This window comes from Pipistrellus hanaki, assembly GCF_964339955.1.
Source record: "Pipistrellus hanaki genome assembly, chromosome: 4".
Taxonomy (NCBI): Eukaryota; Metazoa; Chordata; class Mammalia; order Chiroptera; family Vespertilionidae; genus Pipistrellus; species Pipistrellus hanaki.
This window is the reverse complement of record NC_140506.1, coordinates 48,839,608-48,861,190: the sequence shown is the minus strand read 5'-3', so window position 1 is coordinate 48,861,190 and position 21,583 is coordinate 48,839,608.

The following is a 21,583-nucleotide window of genomic DNA, read 5'->3' as shown; positions in this document are numbered from 1 at the left end:
TGTGCGGAGAGAGAGCAGCATCTCCTCGGCTGTTGGGGCCTGTTATCAAAGTGGTATCACCACTTGTCAGCAAGCAGGAGGGTCCACATATCCTAGGTATTGTTGTTATTGGTAGTCTTGCGATGGGAGTGGGGGTCAGACTGAGAAGGGAAGGAAGGGAGAAGGGAAGCATGCAAATTGAATTGTATGTCTGACATCCACTATCAGCTATGACTCATCTGTGATCATGTTGCCGTAACACATGGTACATCCAGGAAACCAGGAGTAATGCCCTCTCCTTATTATGGATTTGAGTAGTGCACGTTTTCGTGTGTGTGTGTGTGTGTGTGTGTGTGTGTTGTATAATATTACATAATTTTAGAAATGTAGTGAATTAATTATTCACAATCTGTACCACCAGGAGAACCATTCTCTTTGTAATCAATGAGGACATTATTTTCTGTGGCTGTGCACTACTCAATCTGCTCATTTGTAAATGGCAACCCTTGTGCCACTATGAGTTTTTGTATTCATGAAAGAAGAGCTTGACCTCAGCAAAACCTTATCCCTCAATCTGGCTTAGAAAATAAAACAGAAATTGTTATGCCTAAGAGTTTCTGAAACCTAGATCTATAGTTGCAAATCTATAATTATACACTCAAAATCTTTCATTCCATTACCCAATTCATCCAAAGAGCTTCAGCTGATCCTGTGCCACATACACTACAGGGGTTTTCCAGGATTCGTGGGCATAGTTAGGTTCTTATGAGGTTGAGTCTATAACAAGGTGGTTTGGTCTGGTGTTGAATCCAGGTCACCAAGCTATGCCTTCTTCTTTCAAGCCAAGCTACCCTTTGCGGCCATTGGCACCTTTTTCTGCCTAAACATTTATCTCAGTTTGTGCTTTTTCACTTATTGTAGAAGTCTGAGGAGTTGAATCTCAAAAGGTGAGAGTTTGGGGTATGTTCTTATTTCTCCCCAAAAGAACATGTTTCTCTAAGTAAATTTACTAAATTTTTCCTAGCACAAGGGACCTTGGGAGAAGGCTTTGTCAAAACCTCTCTTTATGTTATCCAATTCATCCACAGAGCTTTGGAGAGCTGAGCATGTGCTATATAAACAGAGGGTTCTGTCACATCATTTCCCCAAGATAATGGTCACCACTAACTCCCTGTTCATTTGTGTAATTTTAAACATCTAGGAAACAGAGCTTTTCCAATGAAGATCTACTCTTAGGGACCTACTACCTCCATCTAGCAACATCTATCCAGAAGCTTCTATAAATTAAAAAAATACAGTTTAAAAAAATTTTTTTAACTAGGCACTCTGCAATATACATTTCACTGAGCACTCTGCAATATACAAAGCATTTGCCAAAGTGCCTTGTTCAGATTCAGTATCCAAAAAAATGGCAATTATTCTTAGGCTGCTATTAGTTTTGGGTCATGCATTTTTCCCCACATTGGAAATATATCATTGGATATAACAAAATAAGAAAATGGGAAAAGTGATACTTCATCAATGTACATTTTACAAATGCTCATTTTTTAAAACTGTTATTATTATTATTTTATTCTGGATGCCATTACAACTTCTTCCCATTCAGAAAGAAATATCTAAGTTCTATTTGCCACAGAACACTAAATTCCCAAGAAAAGGAACTAAAATTCTCTAACTCTTCTTTAAAAAAAATTTTTTTTTTTAAATTGATTTCAGAGAGGAAGGGAGAGGGTATTGAAACATCAGTGATGAAAGAGAATGCCTTTCATCTTCAGGTACAGAACATGTACACTGTGTTCTAGTAAAAAGCCTGCTCAGATTGGCCAGAGTCAGAGAGGCGGTCTATTAAAAAAAGAACTGGTGTTGCCTCTGAAGTGGGGGGTAGTCTTATACAGCGAATATAGGCCTAAACCTATGTTTTAACTGTAAAATTAGGGGGTCGTCTTATATGCCGGAAAATACGGTAACTGATCGGCTGCCTCTTGCACGCCCCCTGCTGGGGATAGAGCCTGCAACCCAGGCATGTGCCCTTAACCGAAATCGAACCTGGGATCCTTTAGACCACAGGCCAACACTCTATCCACTAAGCCAAACCAGATAGGGCTTCTAAGTCTTTTACAGTCACTTCAACCCTGGGTTGGACTACTTTAAGGACAATCTTCCCCATAACACATTGAATTAGTAAACAAATAACTTTTCTCCAAGGGATTGTTTTCCCAATCTCACTAAGTTCTGACCTCAAGCATAAAGTTGCTTAATGATTTCAGTAGCAGGTGATATTTTTAGCCATGTGTCCAATTTTATTAAAATTTTAGTTAGTCATAATGTATAAAATTTACATAATAAGGTTAGATAAAAACAAAAAGGAGATTATTAATGATTAGAGGAATGCTAGAGAAAAATCTTGCATAAAAGTGTTTGCATTTTTTATTCCTAATGTATAATGTCATATGTCTTAATCTTCTACTTAACATTGTATTTGGTGCTATTTCTTGATGCCACCCTGATTCACAGTGATGACAGAATATAAATTAAGTTTCATTCACATGCTTTCAAAAGTCACACTCCAGAATTACATTTTGAACCTGCTCTTGTCTAAGCACTTTCTTCAAGAGGAGTGTTTATGTTAGAATTTAGAAAGGTTCCAGTTAAGGCAGGGATATTACAAGGACAGGTCAGCAGGCTATCGAGTACCCTTTAACTGGCTTAAATTTAGTGAGTGATCCTTAATCTAGGAGTCCTTTGTTCTGAAGACTGATTCAAGTAGTGTCTAAGAATAGATATGTCTCATGGACCAACTGACATTGACTCAAGCTCATGAGATACAAATGCTTAAGAACCAGATGGCTAATGCATTAATGCACAGTGAAACTGTTAATGATGTGAGGATGGAGCAGTCATGAGCAAATCCATATGGGCTTCCAAATGATACTCGGAAAGTATGAAATTAGGAAATAGTGATTTAACTGTATGTTTAATGTTAGTATGGTATGAGAGTATGAGGCACCCTTTTATGTAAAATACAAATACCTGCATTCTCTCACAACTAAGGAGAATTACATGAGTATTCCCCATGATTTTACTGTGTTGGAGAAAAGACCATGGTTCTCTAGTATTTGTCAACGAGTATGGCATTGACATTCTGGTAGGGAGGTCCAATCTCATTATTCAGAACTGTCCCACATATTACAGGTGTTTAGCATCCCTGGCCCCTACTACAGATTACCATGAAACTCCCTAATTACTGTAACAGCCAAAAGCAGCCTCACATACTTTTCAATGCTCCATGGGAGAGAGGGGTTCATTTCTAGTGGTGATTCCCACATTGGCCTTTGATGGAAAGGGTTGAAAAGTTAAAAACTTCTACTTTCTGCACAGTATGCCCATTTTTTGACCGGCTTATTTCTGAGAGCATATGGTTTTGTATTTCTCTTTCCTTAGGAACTATCTTAGAGGTTTATGCCACAGATATAAATAACCAAGGAGCTTCCGTTCGAGGCTGCCTGGGGACCAAGGGTACAGTTCATGGAGAAAAAATCCAAAAAGCAGACTCAACTTTATCAATGCCAGTGAGTTTCTGTACATTTTTAGAGGGAGAATCTGTCCCCAAGAGATTTTATGTAGAACTCCAGTGTAATATACAGATGAAAGTGAGCTACTCTAGTGGAAATGGTGAAGGAATAGAAAGGGGGGAAGCTCTGCCTGCTCAATTTCCTAGGCACTCCCTAAGGTGGCCAATGTGATAGTTGTGTGAAACCCTGGGGTTCTGAGGAACACAGTTTGAAACATTCTGGTCATCTAGGTAGACAATCACATGTGGATTTGACCGACTTTGTTGTATAGTTTGTCTCTGCCCAGAGTGTGCTCTCAGGAGTTTGCAAAGGAAGATGACAACAGTTCCTAGAAGTGTGAATTCACAGACTGGACTACCTTTTTTCTCAGAGGCATGGGCTACTCCTATATTGAAAAGGCTCCTCCCTTCCTAAGACTGTGTGTCTGGGACAGTACATTGCCATTGTAAGACCTTAAACTCCCATGGGTGCTCAGCCCCCATCCCTGCTTCTGGCTTTGGCAGAGTATATGGCAGTATCTTTAGTTATCTCTCCTATGCCTTTGGAGAGATTATCTATCTTAATGGTAGCTGTTTATATCTCTCCTGTTATGTATTACTAATATATATATATATATATATATATATATATATATATATATATATATATATATTTATTGTTTATTTCAAAAACATTTTTTTTTTTTACTTCTCTAGAAGTCGGGAGGCATACATTCTGCAATGGCCCTAGGAAGCACCCACCTAATTCCTCTAGTTGTCTCTAGACAAAATCAAAGGGAGAGAAAAATGCAACAAAATGCACGAGACAAAGAGAAAGCTTAACTTTGAATTGCTGAGTGCTCTTTGCATATCCCCAGTGATTGGTAAGATGGATAGCTCACAAACAAGAATGTTTCCACTAGTCCTGAGTGGTCTATTTTAAATACAGAGAAAAAACCTTTGAGGTGGAACTGAGAAAAGATGTACTCGCTCTGTGTTCTCTCTCTGTGTCAATGGAACAAGTTCACCCCCCTACCATTCTACTGTGGGTAGTAAACAAAGAAGTTACAGAGGGATTCTAAGGCAAGTGCAAGGCAAAACACATTTTTCTTTAATGGTTCTAGTTTTGAACTGTTCATATTTGAGTGACTCTTTTCCCTCACTCTTCTTAAACTCTCACTTTTGGTACCCATTCCCTCCCTACTCTCCCTTTTGAGCCACCAAATCAGCTCTCTAATCATTTAAAACTTTATTTTATTAGATATAAAATATTTGAAATAAAATTATATATATATATATGTGTTTATATATATATATATATATATATATATATATATATATATATATATATATATATAATGTTAGTAGAATTCCAGGTATTAGGGAGTTAAGTAAGAGTTTTGGATTTGGTAGTTACCTTTCTAGAACTCTGGATCTCACTCAGTGTGGGCATTAATACCTTTTCTTTCCACACTAATGCTATGCCTTCCTAGATTCTTCTCTGTTTCCAAGAGAAGAGGAGTTGATGATCTGATTGGCCAACTTGGGCAGCACTGACTTCTCTTTCTATTGTCCGGCATGTCACCAATCCAGCTCTCAACCTTCCATCCATGAGGCTAAGTGGACCAATGGCCTATTTTCAGTGACTGTGTAACCATTTCTCTTAAGATGAGGCAGAAGCTCCATAGAAACAGGAAACTCATTCCTGTTTCCCCTCTTTTTCCTTATCCTATGTATCTAGCCCAAGATTTCAATTTTTAAGAAGTGGTAGGAGTCAAATTTAGGACTTTTACTTGTTTATTTCAACCCTGCCTTCCAAAGGAAGCTACATTTGAATATTGGATATTTATGCAACTATTAATAAAAATATACTTTACTCCCATGTGGCTGTTTTTTTCTTTTATGGAGTTCCCTCAGAGAATTTCATTGATGGTATAGATGGGGGAAGGAGATTGTGGGAAGAAGGCAGCATTAATTGACAGAGCGGGGATAAAAAAGAATCCTAGTTCTGTTGCCATGAAAACAATGATGAGACTCCTAGCTCTCCTGTAATATCATGAGCTCATTGAAGTTCATTTTTCAACCCAGAGTGTATTGAGAGCTTGAGATATTCTCTGAGCAAAGAGAAAATTTCTCCTAGTTTCCTCTTAAAATCATATGGGTTAGAAAGAGGAATTTGGAAAACAGAATTAAACCAAAATGGTAAACTTATTAATAGACAACAGGAATCATGAGTGGTGGGAAAGTCTAGGCTTATCATTTTTTTTTAATATCAATTTACCATCTGTTCCAGATTGAATGAGCCCATCTGGTGTCTGCTGCCAACAGGTATCAACACATCTCCCAGATGCCTCTGCTAAGCATCATTATTAAAGTTTGTACTTGATTTAAAAACAGATGTAGTAGGGCAATGTATATATGTTTCACCACAAGGGAAATTGTGATGGCTTTCACTTTTTTCTGACAACTCCAACCCATTTATACAAACCCATTTATACAAAATCATTAGCTGGGCAGAAGGTATGCTAGAGTGACAACTGGTGTGTGTTGGGGAAAGTTAACAGCAGTGATGGTAAACACAGACTTTGGTAATTATAACTGCCAGCATAAGAGAAATACGCTTTGAGAATCCTGTCAGCAGAAGCAGGGAGCACTGGTCAGGCAAAAAGACCAACAAGAGTCCTCATTTCCACAGGTCGGCTTATTAAGCATGCATGTATGCGGTGCTGTTCCAGCTGCCCAGGCTCGGAGCACAAGAAGGCAGGTGCAGCACTAGGAGAACTAATTGTCAGCAAGGCTTGGGTCTGCCCCCCCCCCCCCCCGAAGCCTGGCATTGACTCCCAGCAGGCAGCCAAGGGGCTTCATGGAGCAGGGACGACATGGCACTGGACTGGAAGTCATATGGTTTGGGTGTGAGTCCTGACTCTGAACTTCACTACTTGTCGATTTTGACAAGTCACATAACCTCGCTGGACCTGTGTTCTCAATTTTTCAAGAGTCATCACAAGAATTCTTCTTTTTTTTTTTTAATGTTAGTTCATGTTTTTTTTTTTTTTTAAATATATTTTATTGATTTTTTACAGAGAGGAAGGGAGAAAGATAGATAGAAACATCGATGAAAGAGAGTCATCGATCAGCTGCCTCTTGCACACCCCTTACTGAGGATATGCCTGCAACCAAGGTACATGCCCCTGACCAGAATTGATCCTGGAACCTTTCAGTCTGCAGGCTGACGCTCTATCCACTGAGCCAAACCAGTTTCGGCGTCACAAGAATTCTGATAACGCTCCTTGTAAACTACAAATCAAGATAGCGCTGTTTCATACGCTTTTGGAATGAGTCAAGATACAAATGGCTTTTAATAATTGATAAAAATAAGCTTACTGTTCAAAGTATCTAAAATGTTATTTCATCAAAAGAAAAATAACAAAAGATCACATTTAAGTCATACAATATACACCCATGTTAATCCACCATGGCTGTGAGGATAAGTGTCATTTTATATATGACTAGGCAAGAAGATATCAATCATCAGAACAGAGTGTATCGTGAACTCCTGTTATCATCAGCAAAGAGGAACTCTTCATTGCAAAATGTCCAGGTACAGAATGCACAGAATTCTGGAGTTTATGAGACAGCCAGGCCTCCCCTGCGTATCTGTAAATCAAGGTTCTAAAGCCTCTAAGTCCCATCCAAACCGAAACAGAAACCAGGCTAATTCCTGGGAGAGGGGTGGGGGGACTGGAGGCCATTCTCAGAACTCGTGACTTTATTACAGGCAAACACTAGGTGGAGGATTTTCACTCCTTGCGTTCTGTCATTAGGTGGCTTAAACCTATTTCTTAGTCTCTTTGTAGACAACCTTGTGACTTGAGCTTCATGAGCACTAACAATGTGCTAACCTGTGCTAATCTTTATGCATTCTGGTTTTTCTCATTTCCTTTCTCTTCTCCAGTACTAACAGGAAAGATCATATTGACAGATAGCTTCCAGGGATATTTTTAGTGCTATGGATAAGAAAATCTCCAGCAAAGGTCAGATCTTTCACTGTTCTAATTAAATTGCAGTCGAAGGAGATTATATCATAAGGGTGGCCAGCCAGCTAACTCTGCAGCAGTAATACACAAAACCATCCTAAGTCGTTCATTACCATGCAAGCGTAAGTGACATGGGGCACCAGGGCCACGTTTTAATTTAAAAATGAGACTTGAAAATCACTTAAGAGTTTTTGTTTTTTTTCCCCAAAATTGTTGTCAAGGGAAACTTAATAAGGTTTTACAGATTCACAGTGATTGTGATTACCACTTTTTATTGGTATATTTTATACTTCCCCTTCAGACATTGAGTAGGCAATTTTTAACCAACAGAAGAAATGTATCAGTAGCTATTTGATACCAGCAACTTAAATCCTTTCCATTACTTACAGAAGACATGTTTCCACCAGAAATTTTCAAAAGTATTTTTCCACTTATTTATAGATTCATGTATTTTCCAGATGAGAGAAAATTGTTTTGAGCCCATTTGGAAACTAATATTTATACATATTTCCTTAAGAGAAATGAGGAAATATGTATTTCCAAGGAAAGGAGAATGTGAAGAACTATTCCTGAAGTGTTATAGCTACGATGAGGTTGAAATATTGCTGCTTTGAAAATGAATACAAACATTCTCACTTATACAGCTGTTTCTGATCAGGCCCTAAGCAAGCAATAACCCAGCTCCATACATGATTTAGCTGAACCTGCCTTTTAGACTGAGTGGGCAATAAATAATTTTTAAATTGGCTTTCTGGATTACAAATTAGATATCAGCATATTTATTTAAAATGCTAGAAGATATTCTCAAAATTAGAATATCTAATTTGTTTTTAAAAGCTAAAAAAATACCCTTATCTCAATCAGAACTGCTTGTCACTTGGTTCTTTAGTTTTTTCTAGATGCACAATAAGTTTGATTTATTAAGCAAATAAGGAAGCATTTGCGCAGAATGTGACAAATATCAAGAGCGTGTGAAGATAGGACAGTGAGATGGTTAGTGACTATTGGTGATTATTTCTAATGAGGGGTTCCTTTTGTGCTAAAGAGTCTCCTTAAATGAAATATATAGGAGAAGAAAGGAGAGGGAAGAGGACAGAAGGAGAGAGGAGAGGAGTGAAGGGGAGGGTAAGAGAGGGGAGGACAGGAGAGGGGAGAGAACAAGCCCTAAACAAAATGTAAGTCTATTTGCCTTTTCCTACTTAGGAACCCAGCATCCTTTCACCGCTTCTTTTTTCTGGTTGAGAGCTCTCTCTCTCTCTACATGCCAATTTAGCTGTAGACCTCTCTTCAGAAAAGACTATGAAAGGTGTCCATTAGCTCCAACAAATTCAGGCTCAGTGACAACCTTGCTCTTTGGGTAGCTATTTGTGGTCTAAAATATGGCCCTCCTCTAGCTATTGCCCTAATTCTTTTTTCCCTTTCATGGCCAAAATTCTTAAAAGAGTTAATTCCACTCTCTCCATTGTTTACCACCCTCTCTAGCTGCTCTCTTCTAATGTTGTTAATGCCGGTTCCATTTCACTGAAGCGGAAAGGTCACTGGTTACTTTCCTGTGAAATGTGACAGTGTAGATTGCTCTGTCCTTCCTAAAATACGCTCTTGGTTTCTGTGGCACCACAACATCTGGTTTCTTCCTTGACCTTTATCAACTCCTGTTTCATCTTCCTCGTGAAGTTGTCATCTGCTCTTTTCTGACTCAAAACTGTTGGTGAGTTCACCCGGGCTATGCTCTTCCTTCTGCTGGGTGACCTCATCCATCAGGTAACTTTAATTCCTATTAAATGCCAATGATTTCAATATCTCTATCTCCAGTGCGGCCTCTTTGCTGGAGTACTAGATTCACTGATAAAGTGGCCTACAAAACACATCAACCTAGATATATAGCAGACACTAAAAAGGCACCGTGCTCAGAATTGAATCAATCCTCTCTCTTCCAACCCCAACAACTTCAAACAGAATTTCCCCGCGTTCCTTATTCACAATGTTTTAAAACAGGTTTGTAGAATGCAACCGGAACTCCTCTATATCTTCTCCCTATATTCAGTTCCCTTCTTCCCATTTCCATTGCACTGCCTCAGTCTGAGCCGCCAGATTGCTCTGCCTGGGACTCCCCCATGAGTTTCCTAATTGCTCTAACTCCAGCCTTTATTTCCTGCAATCTATACTCCAACCTGCAGTCAGAGTCAACTTTGTTTCCTACAAATCTGATCATGTTCCTTTCCCCACTGAAAACCATTAATGTCTTTCTAAAGCTCTTAGGTCAGTGGTCAGCAAACTCATTAGTCAACAGAGCCAAATATCAAATGTACAACAATTGAAATTTCTTTTGAGAGCCAAATTTTTTAAACGTAAGCTTCTTCTAATGCCATTTTTAAAAACATATATTTTATTGATTTTTTTATAGAGAGGAAGGAAGAGAGATAGTTAGAAACATCAATGAGAGAGTTATCAATCAGCTGCCTCCTGCACACCCCCATTGGGGATGTGCCGGCAACCAAGGCACATGCCCTTGTCTGGAATCGAACCCGGGACCCTTCAGTCTGCAGGCCTTTATCCACTGAGCCAAACCGGCCTCGGCAACTTCTTCAAAATAGACTAGCCCAGTCAAAAAACAGATTTCTGCACATGGGCCACGAAGTTTCAATCATACTGTATGTGCATAGCCGCGCGCGCGCGCACACACACACACACACACACACACACACACACACACACACACACCTCTTCTTCCACAGAGCTCTGCTTTCCCTCACCTGGGAGGAGCTGCATGTGCTACTCCTGCTGCCTTCCTCTTTGCCTGGCAAACTATTATTTGTCCTTTAGTCCTCAATTGTATTTTCCCGTATACTTTATTGTATTCCTTCCCATTCCATAATATGTAAGAGTGACTGGCAACTGGTAGTTACTCAGTAAATCTTTCAATGATCAAATACATTTCAAAGGCTAACCTCACAGCCTCTTTCTCCCAGAGAATCATCACCATGTATACTTACTTTTAAGGAGCTCTGTTCCATTAGCGCGACGAGGTTGGTAAGTAATTCAATTAAATAGACAAGCAGATTCAGAAGCATAAAAATGGATAAGTGAACATTTGGTTTGTGTCTGAGTAGCTGGAGTTCTTTGGATCCCACTGCCTTCTATTCTAGTTATCATCACCAGACTTTGTGTCTGAAGGTACCTTCTCACAAGATTTGCTTCAGGATGAAAATCAACATGTCTTTCCACCCTTCCACTCTCTCATCCTCTCGGATGCCAACTATCTTCATTTTAGAACCCTTGATTATGTTCAATCTGGCACTTACAACCTGAGTAATTGAATAAAATTGATGAGAGAAAACGAATATTCCTAGCTGCAAAAGAAATGATGGGATAATGATGATTAGGAATAAAAGGACATGCAGAGTTCAGTGTTAACATCTCTTAAAAGAGCCTAAGACTTGCCCTGAGAGCATATGTAGCATGCACCACTAACCCCTAGGAATGCTGACACCATCACTGGATGTAGACATGCCAAGCATCAAAAAAGTGATTATTATAATAGTAATTGCTGATAATAATGTCCGTGAAAGCAAATTGCTGAATTATTCCCAGAAGGAACTGTTTTCTAAGAAGGCTTGACAAAGGCACTCCTGAGCCTAGGCTGATGAACCAATTGGGAAAATAAAGAAAATAAATGAATAGGCCATACAGAGAGAGCAGAGTTGAGAGAGCTTTAAATTGTGTATGTGTGTATGCATATTTCTTTATCTTTAATGAGATGTTTGTAATTTACCTGATGTAAACTACAAAAATCTCATTAAATTGATAAAATTGGTATTCTACTTAAATTAAAGAGGTCCTGCAAATTATCAGTAGACTTTGTACATATGTGCCTTATAAAACATAAAAAAGTAGTCTTTTGAATTGGCTAAGATGGTGAAAACTTTCTTTTGACACATTGATCTACCAGTTACTAGATCAACAACTGTGAAGGAAATAGAGAATTGATGTCTAGCTGGGATCCTCAGACTTAATTAAAAGGACCCTAAGAATAGAATTTTTTTTTCAGCTGTCTACATCATGACAGACATTGAAAATGTTTCTTTCTGCACTAAGACAAGAGCTGTCCACTTATTTTGAGACAACTGTGAAGTGTATATAGAGAATGTGTTAGTACAGTATGTGTGCATGTGTGTGTGTGTGCACACACGTGCGCGCACATGCATGTATGTTTAAAAGAATGAGAGAGGAAGAAAAAAAGAAAGACTCATACTGCATTATCTTCCTGTCCATTGGAAATTGGATTAATTTGCCATGGATATGACTGTCATGGGTAGTCTTTCAGGCTAAGTATACAGAAGGGGCTAGCTAAGGAACCAATATTTTTGAAATGTGTTTAAAATTTTCCTTGAAGCTTCCATTTAAAAATATGTCAAGTGTGTGGGTGCAATAGGAAAGAACAGAAATGAGGAAGCGAGGAGTGATACTGCTCTGACCTGGCTTTAAAAATTCCTCACCATGGCTCTGGCTAGAATATCTTCCTGGATTATGCCTAGCATCTCTTTAGAAGTGTTGCTGGAAGTGATGATAAATGGTCAACTTGGCCTCATATAACATGACATTTTTTTCAAGTTAATGTTTTGAAGAAACAATGAAGTCACATAAACTCACATAAATGTGGGGAAAAACAAATGTGGTAATAGCTAAAGAGAAAAAAGAAAAAATCCCTAGGCATGAAAAAAATCAACAAAATTAAATTTTAATGAAAAATGTAGTTGTATCTTAAATTTACTTATGCTAACCTCAAATGTATAGCATCCTTTCTCAAACCACCCAATCCAAGCAGCTTTTTAACTGTCTGTGGCTAATTGATTTTCCAGGAAGAGGCAACAATGGTATTTCCATTTCTTCTAGTTTAAATGGTCTCTTTTCTTAATGTTCAATAATGAATAAAGAAGGCCTATTTTTTTTTTTAAATTCTGACTCCCTTTTCCTGCCCAAGATGAAGAAATGGAGCTCTGATATATGACAGGAAACTCACTGTGGTAGCAGGCATCTCAGATCTCCCCACTGTCCACGGTTCTCACTCCTCTGCTGTTAGGTGTCTGTTCTGTTCTCTCCCTGTACTGGTGGCGCTTGAACTATAGCTGGATCCATCTGACCCTTCAAGAAGGTGGGAGGTCCCTTATTCTTGGAGTAGTAGTCCCAGGCACATGCCCCTGATTCACAATCTCCTTGGCAGCAGCCATATTTCACCCAAATTTTGCCAGCCCACATCCCTTCACTGGTGGGCATGGAGACTTCCAGGTTCCCTGCTTATCAAGCCTGGGCCAAGTGGTTTTGCCAAACTAATCTCTGTGGTCAAAGGCAATGCTCTGACCACCAGCGCAGGTACTTCTCCACCCAGCAACTTCTCTACCCTCGCCCCTCTGACCTGCTTGCAGCATTCTCCTGTTAGCTAATAGGAAATGCTGCTGGGCCCGAAAACTGCTAACAAGTCAATGCCCAGGCTCCTTTCTCATGCTTTTGTGTGAGATGGAAAGGAGGATATCCAGAGATTTTCATTTTTTATGTCTTCCTGCAACTGGAGCTGGGGTCTAATCTTAGTGGGATTTAGAGCCTTCGGTCCTCAGGGAATAAAGAAAAGAGGAAAATACCAGGGCAATAAATCCTCTGTAATTCATTTGAGGTGAAGATGCTGCAGTGAGAGGGAAAGCTGGGAGGTATGATCCCAGGTTACATTCCCAGCTGCTCAGTCCTGGTACTTCCTTTCCCCACCGGCTGGGATCAGGGTCCCCTCTACAGACTCTTCACTGGCCAGTCATATGTATGGCTTACACTGGGGCCAGGACAGAGATGGGTGCTGCCCATCTGACCTGCCCTGTGGACGAAATGCCTGCTGCTGGGCCCGAAGCAGCACCAGCCAAAGGACGAGAACATCTGACGCCTTGCTTCCCCTCCATTCTTCTCACCCAACAACACAGTTTTTCTTGTTGTTTTTAAATCAGACACCGAAAGGCTAAACATCATTGTTGTTTTGTCTCATTCCACAAGGCAGTCTGGCATGATATAGAAAGTCTGGTTTCTGGTCTCTGTGTTGACACTATCTCCTTATTCAAAGTCATTCCCTGAGAACTAGACCTTAGCTGTACCCCAGGATTGTTCCTCCTCTTAAATTCGCATGTTCCCCCTTCCTGACCATGGTCTCTTCCTTTCTTTCAGGCACTCCCTCATGTCACAGTGTCTCTTGGCCATTCTGGTAGCCCTGAAGCTTCTTCCTGTACTCAGGGTAGGTTCTTGATGAAGGGAAGAGCTACTTCTCGTGTCAGAAGTAAAAAAAAATGCCTAGTATTCTGACTTCCTTGCAAGCTAGAATTTAAGCACGTGACAGGGGCCCCACCCATCAAGACCTCTTGCACAGGCTTTGAGTTGGGAGGTGATAGGTGTTGTAAATACCAAGGAAGTTCCAGGAGGGGAGAATTCCCAGGCCCCAAGAAGCAGGGTTTTGGTGGCAGGGGCTGGGTGGATCAGAGTCAGTGCTTATCAGAGGGGAACATGGCAGCCTCACTGATCAGTTCTGCCTGATAATTTGGATCTTCCTGATGGTGCAGCCCTTTGCGGGCTTTTAGGTCTGACCAATTCTGTGACTGACCAAGAACATTTTAACATTTCATTTTCTGCTTAAAACAAAGCTGTTTTCTAATCACATCCCAAAGCCCTAAATGATACATATGGCTTACTGGACCTTTTAGGGTTCAACCACTAATTTTTTCTCCAGCTTCTTAGTGTGACTTCCTGCCTCACATGCTGCAATGCAGACATATTTAAAGTCTTTCATCTGGACCTGCCTGGCTCTGTCTCACCTCCAGATTTGTAGAAATACTCTGCCCTCTGTCTAGAACGCCCCTCCGAGCCCTCTGTACTGAGAGGGCTCTTATTTTTTTAAAATATATTTTTATTGATTTCAGAGGGAAAGGAAAAGGGAGCAAGGGATAGAAACATAAATAATGAGAATCATTGATAGGCTGCCTCCTGCAAGAGACCTTCCTCTCCCCCTGCCCCCCCCCCCCTCCCGACACACACACCAGGGATGGAGCCCTCAACCCCAGGAATGTGCCCCTGATTGGAATCAAACCCAGGACCCCTCAGTTCACATACCAATGCTCCATCCACTGGGCCAAACCAGCCAGGGCTTACTCATTTTTTGAGTCTTAGTTTTGGCATCATTATCACTGGGACAGTTTCTATGGCAGAATCTGTTAGTTGCCCACCTAATTCCCCTCCTCTCTTCTACTTTGCTAGCAGAACTCCAATTGTGTACAGACTGGTGTGGCCCAGTTACTAATACTCACCTCCTTAGTCTCTCTGAAACTATGAGTGGCTAAGTGAGTCAGTCCTGGCCAATGAGCTATAACTATACCAGGTGGCATCTGCATGATGTAAAGGGTCAGACTCAGTTTAGATGTGCCTCTTTCCTTCTCCATTTTTTTACCTGCAGTGCATACCCGATGTCCAGCATGAAGCAGACATTTTTAGGCCATGAGAACAAGAACCACACTGAAGGAGAAGGAAATCAGAAGGAGACAGTATTCTCAATGACTTCCTGGAACAGCTGGGCCAGATGTGAACTACCTACCTCCAATTTCTCGGTATGTAATACATCTCTAATTAGGTCACTGCTATCAGATTTCTGTTATGTGCTACTGAGTGCAATTCTGAGACCCTTTGGCGATCTGGCTCAGGGCTCCTTTTAGTCATTCTCACAGCATCCTCTACTTCCCCCATGAAAACACACGTTGTAATTGCCTGCTTATTTATCTATATCTTTACTTTCAATTGTGAGCTCCATGAAGACAATGAATGAAGTGGGTTAAATTACGTTTTCCAAAAAGTTAATTCTAATCCTAATCCCAGGTACCTGTGAATGTGATCTTATTTGTAAATAGTGTCTTTGTAGGTGTAATGAAGTTAGAATGAAGTCTTATTGGTTTAGAGTGGGCCCTATATCTAATGACTGGTGTCTGTAAAAGAGAAAGAAGACAGAGACTTGGATTCAAAGACGCACACAGGAAAGGAGACCACGTGATGTTAGAAACAGAGATTGGAGTGATGCTGTCACACACCAAGGAACACCTGGGGAAGAGGCAAGGAAGCATTCTTTCCTAGAGCCTCAAGAGAGTGTGTTATTGCAGACAACTTGATCTCAGAAATGAGACAGTATAAATTGTTTTAAAGCAATAGGTAGCTGGTGGTAATTTGTTAAGGCAGTTCTAGGAATCTAACAGAGTGACCACACTTGCATTGTTTAGATTTGAACCACACCATCTTATGTTATAGTCACCAATCTCAGAATTTCCCTTAGAGCAAGTCAGCCCTAGAGACATACTGTGGTGAGGGTCAGAGCCGGAAGCAACACTGGTCCTGCTTTGTCAGCTAATAATTTGCTGATTTGATGTTATATGTCCTGGCAGCCTCCCAATGATGTCAGGATGCAAGAATCCAGAATCCAAGGATGGCAAAAAGGTTTCATTTTGATTGCCTGAATATTGTGTGTTGCATAGGATTCTAAAGCTGCACTTCTATTTATTCTATTTATTGAACAATTATTTATAGGATGGTTACCATGTGACTACAGCAGGTACTATCTAGGTCCTGGGATCCATGACACACAGAAAAGCAAAACCAATTAACCAATCAACCAATCAATCTCTGTCTCCATAGAGCTGACATTGGAAAGAGTGCTGTGACGGATTAAAGATGTTTTCCATAAATAGAGGAAGGAGGATTTGAGACAATTTACTCTCTTTCCAGATTGGATCTGGTTGTAGTAATAGATTTCAGGCAGTTCCACAATTGGAACTCATATAAACTGTACTCATGTCTGCTGGAAGCTCTTTCTTATTTCCATTTTCAAAGATCACATGAGTGGCAGACTCCAATTTGAGGAGAGGAGCTGGGAGTGTTTCATTGCTGTACCAAATATATTTGTAAAGCTCAGAGGAAGAGTTAAGGACATTTTCCTGCCTGAGTCAGAATCTCAAGAAATTCAGAGCACATATCAGGGAAGCAAAGAATTTTATTTTCCCTTAGAGAAGGTAGTGAAAGCTAGAAGATGGAAAGTGTTGTAGATAACTTTAAAATAATAGTTATGGATAGTTGTCCAGAATAAGTGTGATGTGAGGTTGAATGTATCTTTAGCTGAACTTCTGAGAAATAGCAGGAAAAATGTAAATCTAAATGACTGGGAGTTATTGATTCTATTTTTAGAAATGCCAGCACTCGGCAAATTTGACCTGTCTTCAATCTGGCTTGTGACACCAATCAAGCCACTTAGAGCTTAAGCCTAACACATTACAAAGACCTGAGAGTCTGTCTACCTGGGCCTACCCAATGAACAGTAATGGTTTCAAGCTAATAAGGAAATAATTCATTTTAAATTTAAATACAGCTAATCTAATATACAAAGGAAAATCACACACACACACACACACACACACACACACACACACTCAATTTGAAAGGATAACTTAAGGTGTTCCCTTAATCTCAATCAAGCCAGCTCTAAAATTTAGTATGTATCAAAAATCAATTAGAAACAGATGCTGTAGCAAATCCTTTTTCCAAATTAATAAGATTTCAGTGTTTGTGACAATGCTAAATTATTCAGTCTGTGAAGAGCAGGCATTTTCATATCAACATGGCAGACACCTCAAATCATGTTATACCACCCCTTCTGACCATACTTGAGGTCTTTGTTCATCTACTTAAAGCAAAATTATTTCTTTCATTATAATTTGATGAAAATGGGAAAGAATTTTGGCTGCAGACTGAGAAAATCTGGGATATTATGATAGTCTCGGGAACACGTGTTCAAGGTGAGGTATGGCTTCAGTGTAGATTTTATGGTAAATATTCTGGCAAACATTTTATTTTCTGTCAGCTGGCATCTGAGAAAAATGACTCTGGGAGTTATTGACTCTATCTTTAGAAATGCCAGCACTCAGCAAATTTGACCTGTCTTCAATCTGGCTTGTGACACCAATCAAGCCACTTAGAGCTCAAGCCTAACACATTACAAAGACCTGAGAGTCTGTCTAGTCCAGCTGTAGGGTTTTTGGAAAGAATGTCCTCTCTCCATGACCTCAGAGCCCTTCTCAACTTCATAAGGTGTTTCTGTGCACAGAGGCCCTGAAGTCAGCCTGAGCCGTGGCACTGAGTACCGAATCCAATTAAGCTCTTGACAGTGTGAACTATCTGGTCAAAGGACTCACAATACCTGTATACACTAATTTATGGCTATTTTTAATGTCCGTTATGCACTTTGCCTTTGGCTATGTAACCAATGATTCTCAAATTAAGCTGCAAGTGGGCTACTAAATAGACTACATAACTCTCTCAAAACCCAAGTGCCTTCTTAGTTCTTACAGGTAAGAGATATGCAAATCCATACACTTTTATTTTCACATAGGACTTAAAGATATTTATGAGTAAATTAATGGGTGAACTATTAGAGTTACTTGAATTATATATTTGCCAAATAAATTATCACATATATGGAGCATGCTGAGGACTTAAATTCAGTATTCTATTATGAAGACCAACTGATACATTATGCTATAAAATGTGGCTGAGTTTGAATATTTCATGCATACACATAATTAAAATGCCAGAACATTAGTCATGATATAGCACCAGTGGTAGTTGTCTTAAAATAGATACTAGATATTGTTCTTTTTTGCCTTTCCATTCTAATTTATTAATATTTTAACTACATTATTATCTGTTTGTTTGCTGTGGGAGTTTGGTTAATGCTACAGTTTATGGTGATGCGTATCCTCATTCACAATATTTTCAGCTCATAGCCCATGGCCCATAACTCCTATAATGACTAGATTTTGTGTCTATGTTATGTGGTCTCAATTGGAACCATCCATTCTACCATTCCTAAAGTCTAGCTGCCTTCTTTCTGTCTTCCTCTCCCTCCCCTTTTCCCCTCCTCTTCTCCTACCCTTACTTTGTGAGTATGCATTTGCTTGTACAATCACATCTCCTTGTCCCCACCTATTTTTTCTTTTGGGAAGTTGGAAATGGGGTGGTACGCATGGTATGGCATAGTATGTCCTTCTTTGGCAGGACCCACTGAAGAAATCTGACATATAATGATATAGACTTGGATGTAATGAAATAGAATGAGGTAGATGTAACATATAGTCATAAAAAATGATGCTCATGCTTTACATTTTAATTTGCACTATCTTTAAATGCTTTTAAAATCCCTTAAGCACATATCTTCCTTGGAAAGTTTCTATAAACATATTACATATATCTATTTGCCCTCTTCTCCCCTTGTATTATATGAGGGGTGTTCCTTTTATAGAGATATTTTTTAAGAGACTGCATGTCACTGTCAAACTAAAGAACAGTATCTAATATAAATCACTGTATGTATGTATATACATGAGTGTGTATTATTTGTACAGTATCCTTGAATGTATTTTCAACACATTCTTTTTTCTATTAGAATGTAACAGGGGAAGTTCTTATCTCAAATACAAATGTGATTCCTCAAACTCAACTACCTGAAAAGTCATCCCACTGGAATAAAATGACCAAGCTTTATAAATATGCAAAGTTGGTTTTTAATCTTTAAAAAGTTCCTTGCTAATGGAAGAAAGCATTGCCTTCGGAGTTGATTCCTTATTGGGGAAGGAGGCCATCTCATAGTTTACTGTTCAGTTATGAGGCTGAGCACTATTGCCACACACAATCCCACCACACAAAACATAATCATGTTCGATGCATTGTGACAGGTGTTTTTGAACATCTAGACTCTCAAATTAGAGTTGTATAGACCACATTATGATACTGAGAACAAACACTTGATTTTGTGGGAGTACATTTAGTCATGCTGATGTACTTTAGCATCTATTTAGAAATTTTAAATCACTCAGTGGTTGAGCTGCCACAAAAATTACTTTTATACACAATGCTTGTGAATGAATCAGCTACGGTCTCCCTGTCACCTGCTGCTTATCTCAGTATTGGAGTAAGGGACATAGAGACAGCATTCTTCTGTAATGGGTTCTAAACAATAAATGTGCTTGTAGCATCAGTCTAATTATTACTGTGAGTAGCTGGGGAGAGAATTTAAGTAACTCTAATAGCTCACCCATTAATTAACCATAAAATTTAAGTTCATGTGTAAATCAAGCACATATTATTTTTAGTTTAACTGTAACACACACAAAAAATTACCTCTCTACCACAAGAGATCCCTTTTATCTTTTATTTTTTTCTTATTAGCCTTTCTAAAGATGCCCAATAAAGAGATTCATCTTCCTTTCTTCTTCTTAAACTTGAAGGGCAAAGAGTGAAAAACCAAGAGAAAAATGAAAAAAGACATAAAAGACAGTTTACAGAAAAATAGAAAGTAGTTCTTAAGTATATGAAAAGATGTTCAAAATTACTCATAATTATATAAATAAAAGTTAAAACACTGAAATAACATTTCTATCCTATCTGATCAGCAACTATTAAAATGTATGACAACACAAGGCTGTGGGAAGCAGTCTCATATACTGCCCATGCAAATGCAAAATGGTATAGATATTCTAGGAAAATTTGGTAATTTTAAACAAAGCGATGCATGTATTTACCTTTTATCCAAGCAACTTGACTTTTAGGAACTTACACATCTAACACTGTAAAAATACACATATATAAAGTCATTCATTGCTGTATTGCAAAGTCAGTATTGCAAAATATTGGAGACATTATAAATATTTATATAAAGGAGAACTGTTGAATAAATTATGGAGTACTATGTAGCAGTAATAAAAATAAGGAAGATATTTATGAACTGATGTGGAGTGTTTTCCATAATGTATCATTAAATGTAAAGGAATATTTATGGTAAGCTATCTTGTAAAAGAAATGGGATATGACATACAATACATTTATGTGTTCATCTATGCAAAAATAATACAGGAAGGCAAAAACAGAAAACAATGAGATAGGTTTCTTACAAAAGTGGGTGGGAATAGCACAAAAAGAATGGAATAATTAAAATAGGAAAGAGAAATGATAGGCATGATATTGCTCTGAGTGTATCCTTCTGTATAGTTCTGAATTTTAGAACCATAATAATGTTTTATAATTATTAATTTAATTTCAAAATAAAAAAATTAAATTCATCTACGATGTGAAAGCAACCCTAAATGAAATACAAATACAGGGTGTCTCCTCCACCCCCCCCCCCCAAAAAAAGTATATATACTTTAATAGCTGACAGCTCAATTTTTAAAATGAAATGTGTTTTAATAAACACTGCCTTTATAATTATTCAAAGTCTGTGTATATACATTTGTATGACACACCTCACTGTCATACAAGTCAACACCATAATCATATTGAAGGGGGCAGCGGGTGAAGGGAAGAAGGAATATAAGTAACTTTGTAAAACAATATGTTCCCAGTAACTCTAAGTCTAAAGAGCTAAAGGAACTATAAACAAATATAGTACTCCAGTTAGTAAATGTTTTTTATCCTCACCAGAAGATATGTTTTTGTTTATTTTAAAGAGAGGGAAGAAGAGAGGGAGGGTGGAAAGAAGCGAGGGAGGGAGGAAGAAAGAGAGAAAGAAACATTGATGTGAGAGAGAAACATTGGTTGGTTGCCTCCCCAGCCTAGGGCAAACCCACAACCTGGATATTGCTCTGACCAGGAATAGAACCCACCACCTATCAGTATACAGGATGATATTCCAACCAACTGAGCCATACCAGTCAGGGCAGTACATATATTTCCTACAGGGTTATGGATTAGAAATTATAAAACTATTTTATGTACATCCTAGGATTGGAAGGTGAGACCTGGGTTTCTCTTGTTGGAGAAAGGAATTGCAAATAAGAAAAGGAGGAAGGCTAGAATGAACCCTGTAGTATTGGGAGTGTCAGTTATAAACTCCTAGTCTCTCTCTCTCTCTCTCTCTCTCTCTCTCTCTCACACACACACGCACGCACGCACGCACGCACACACA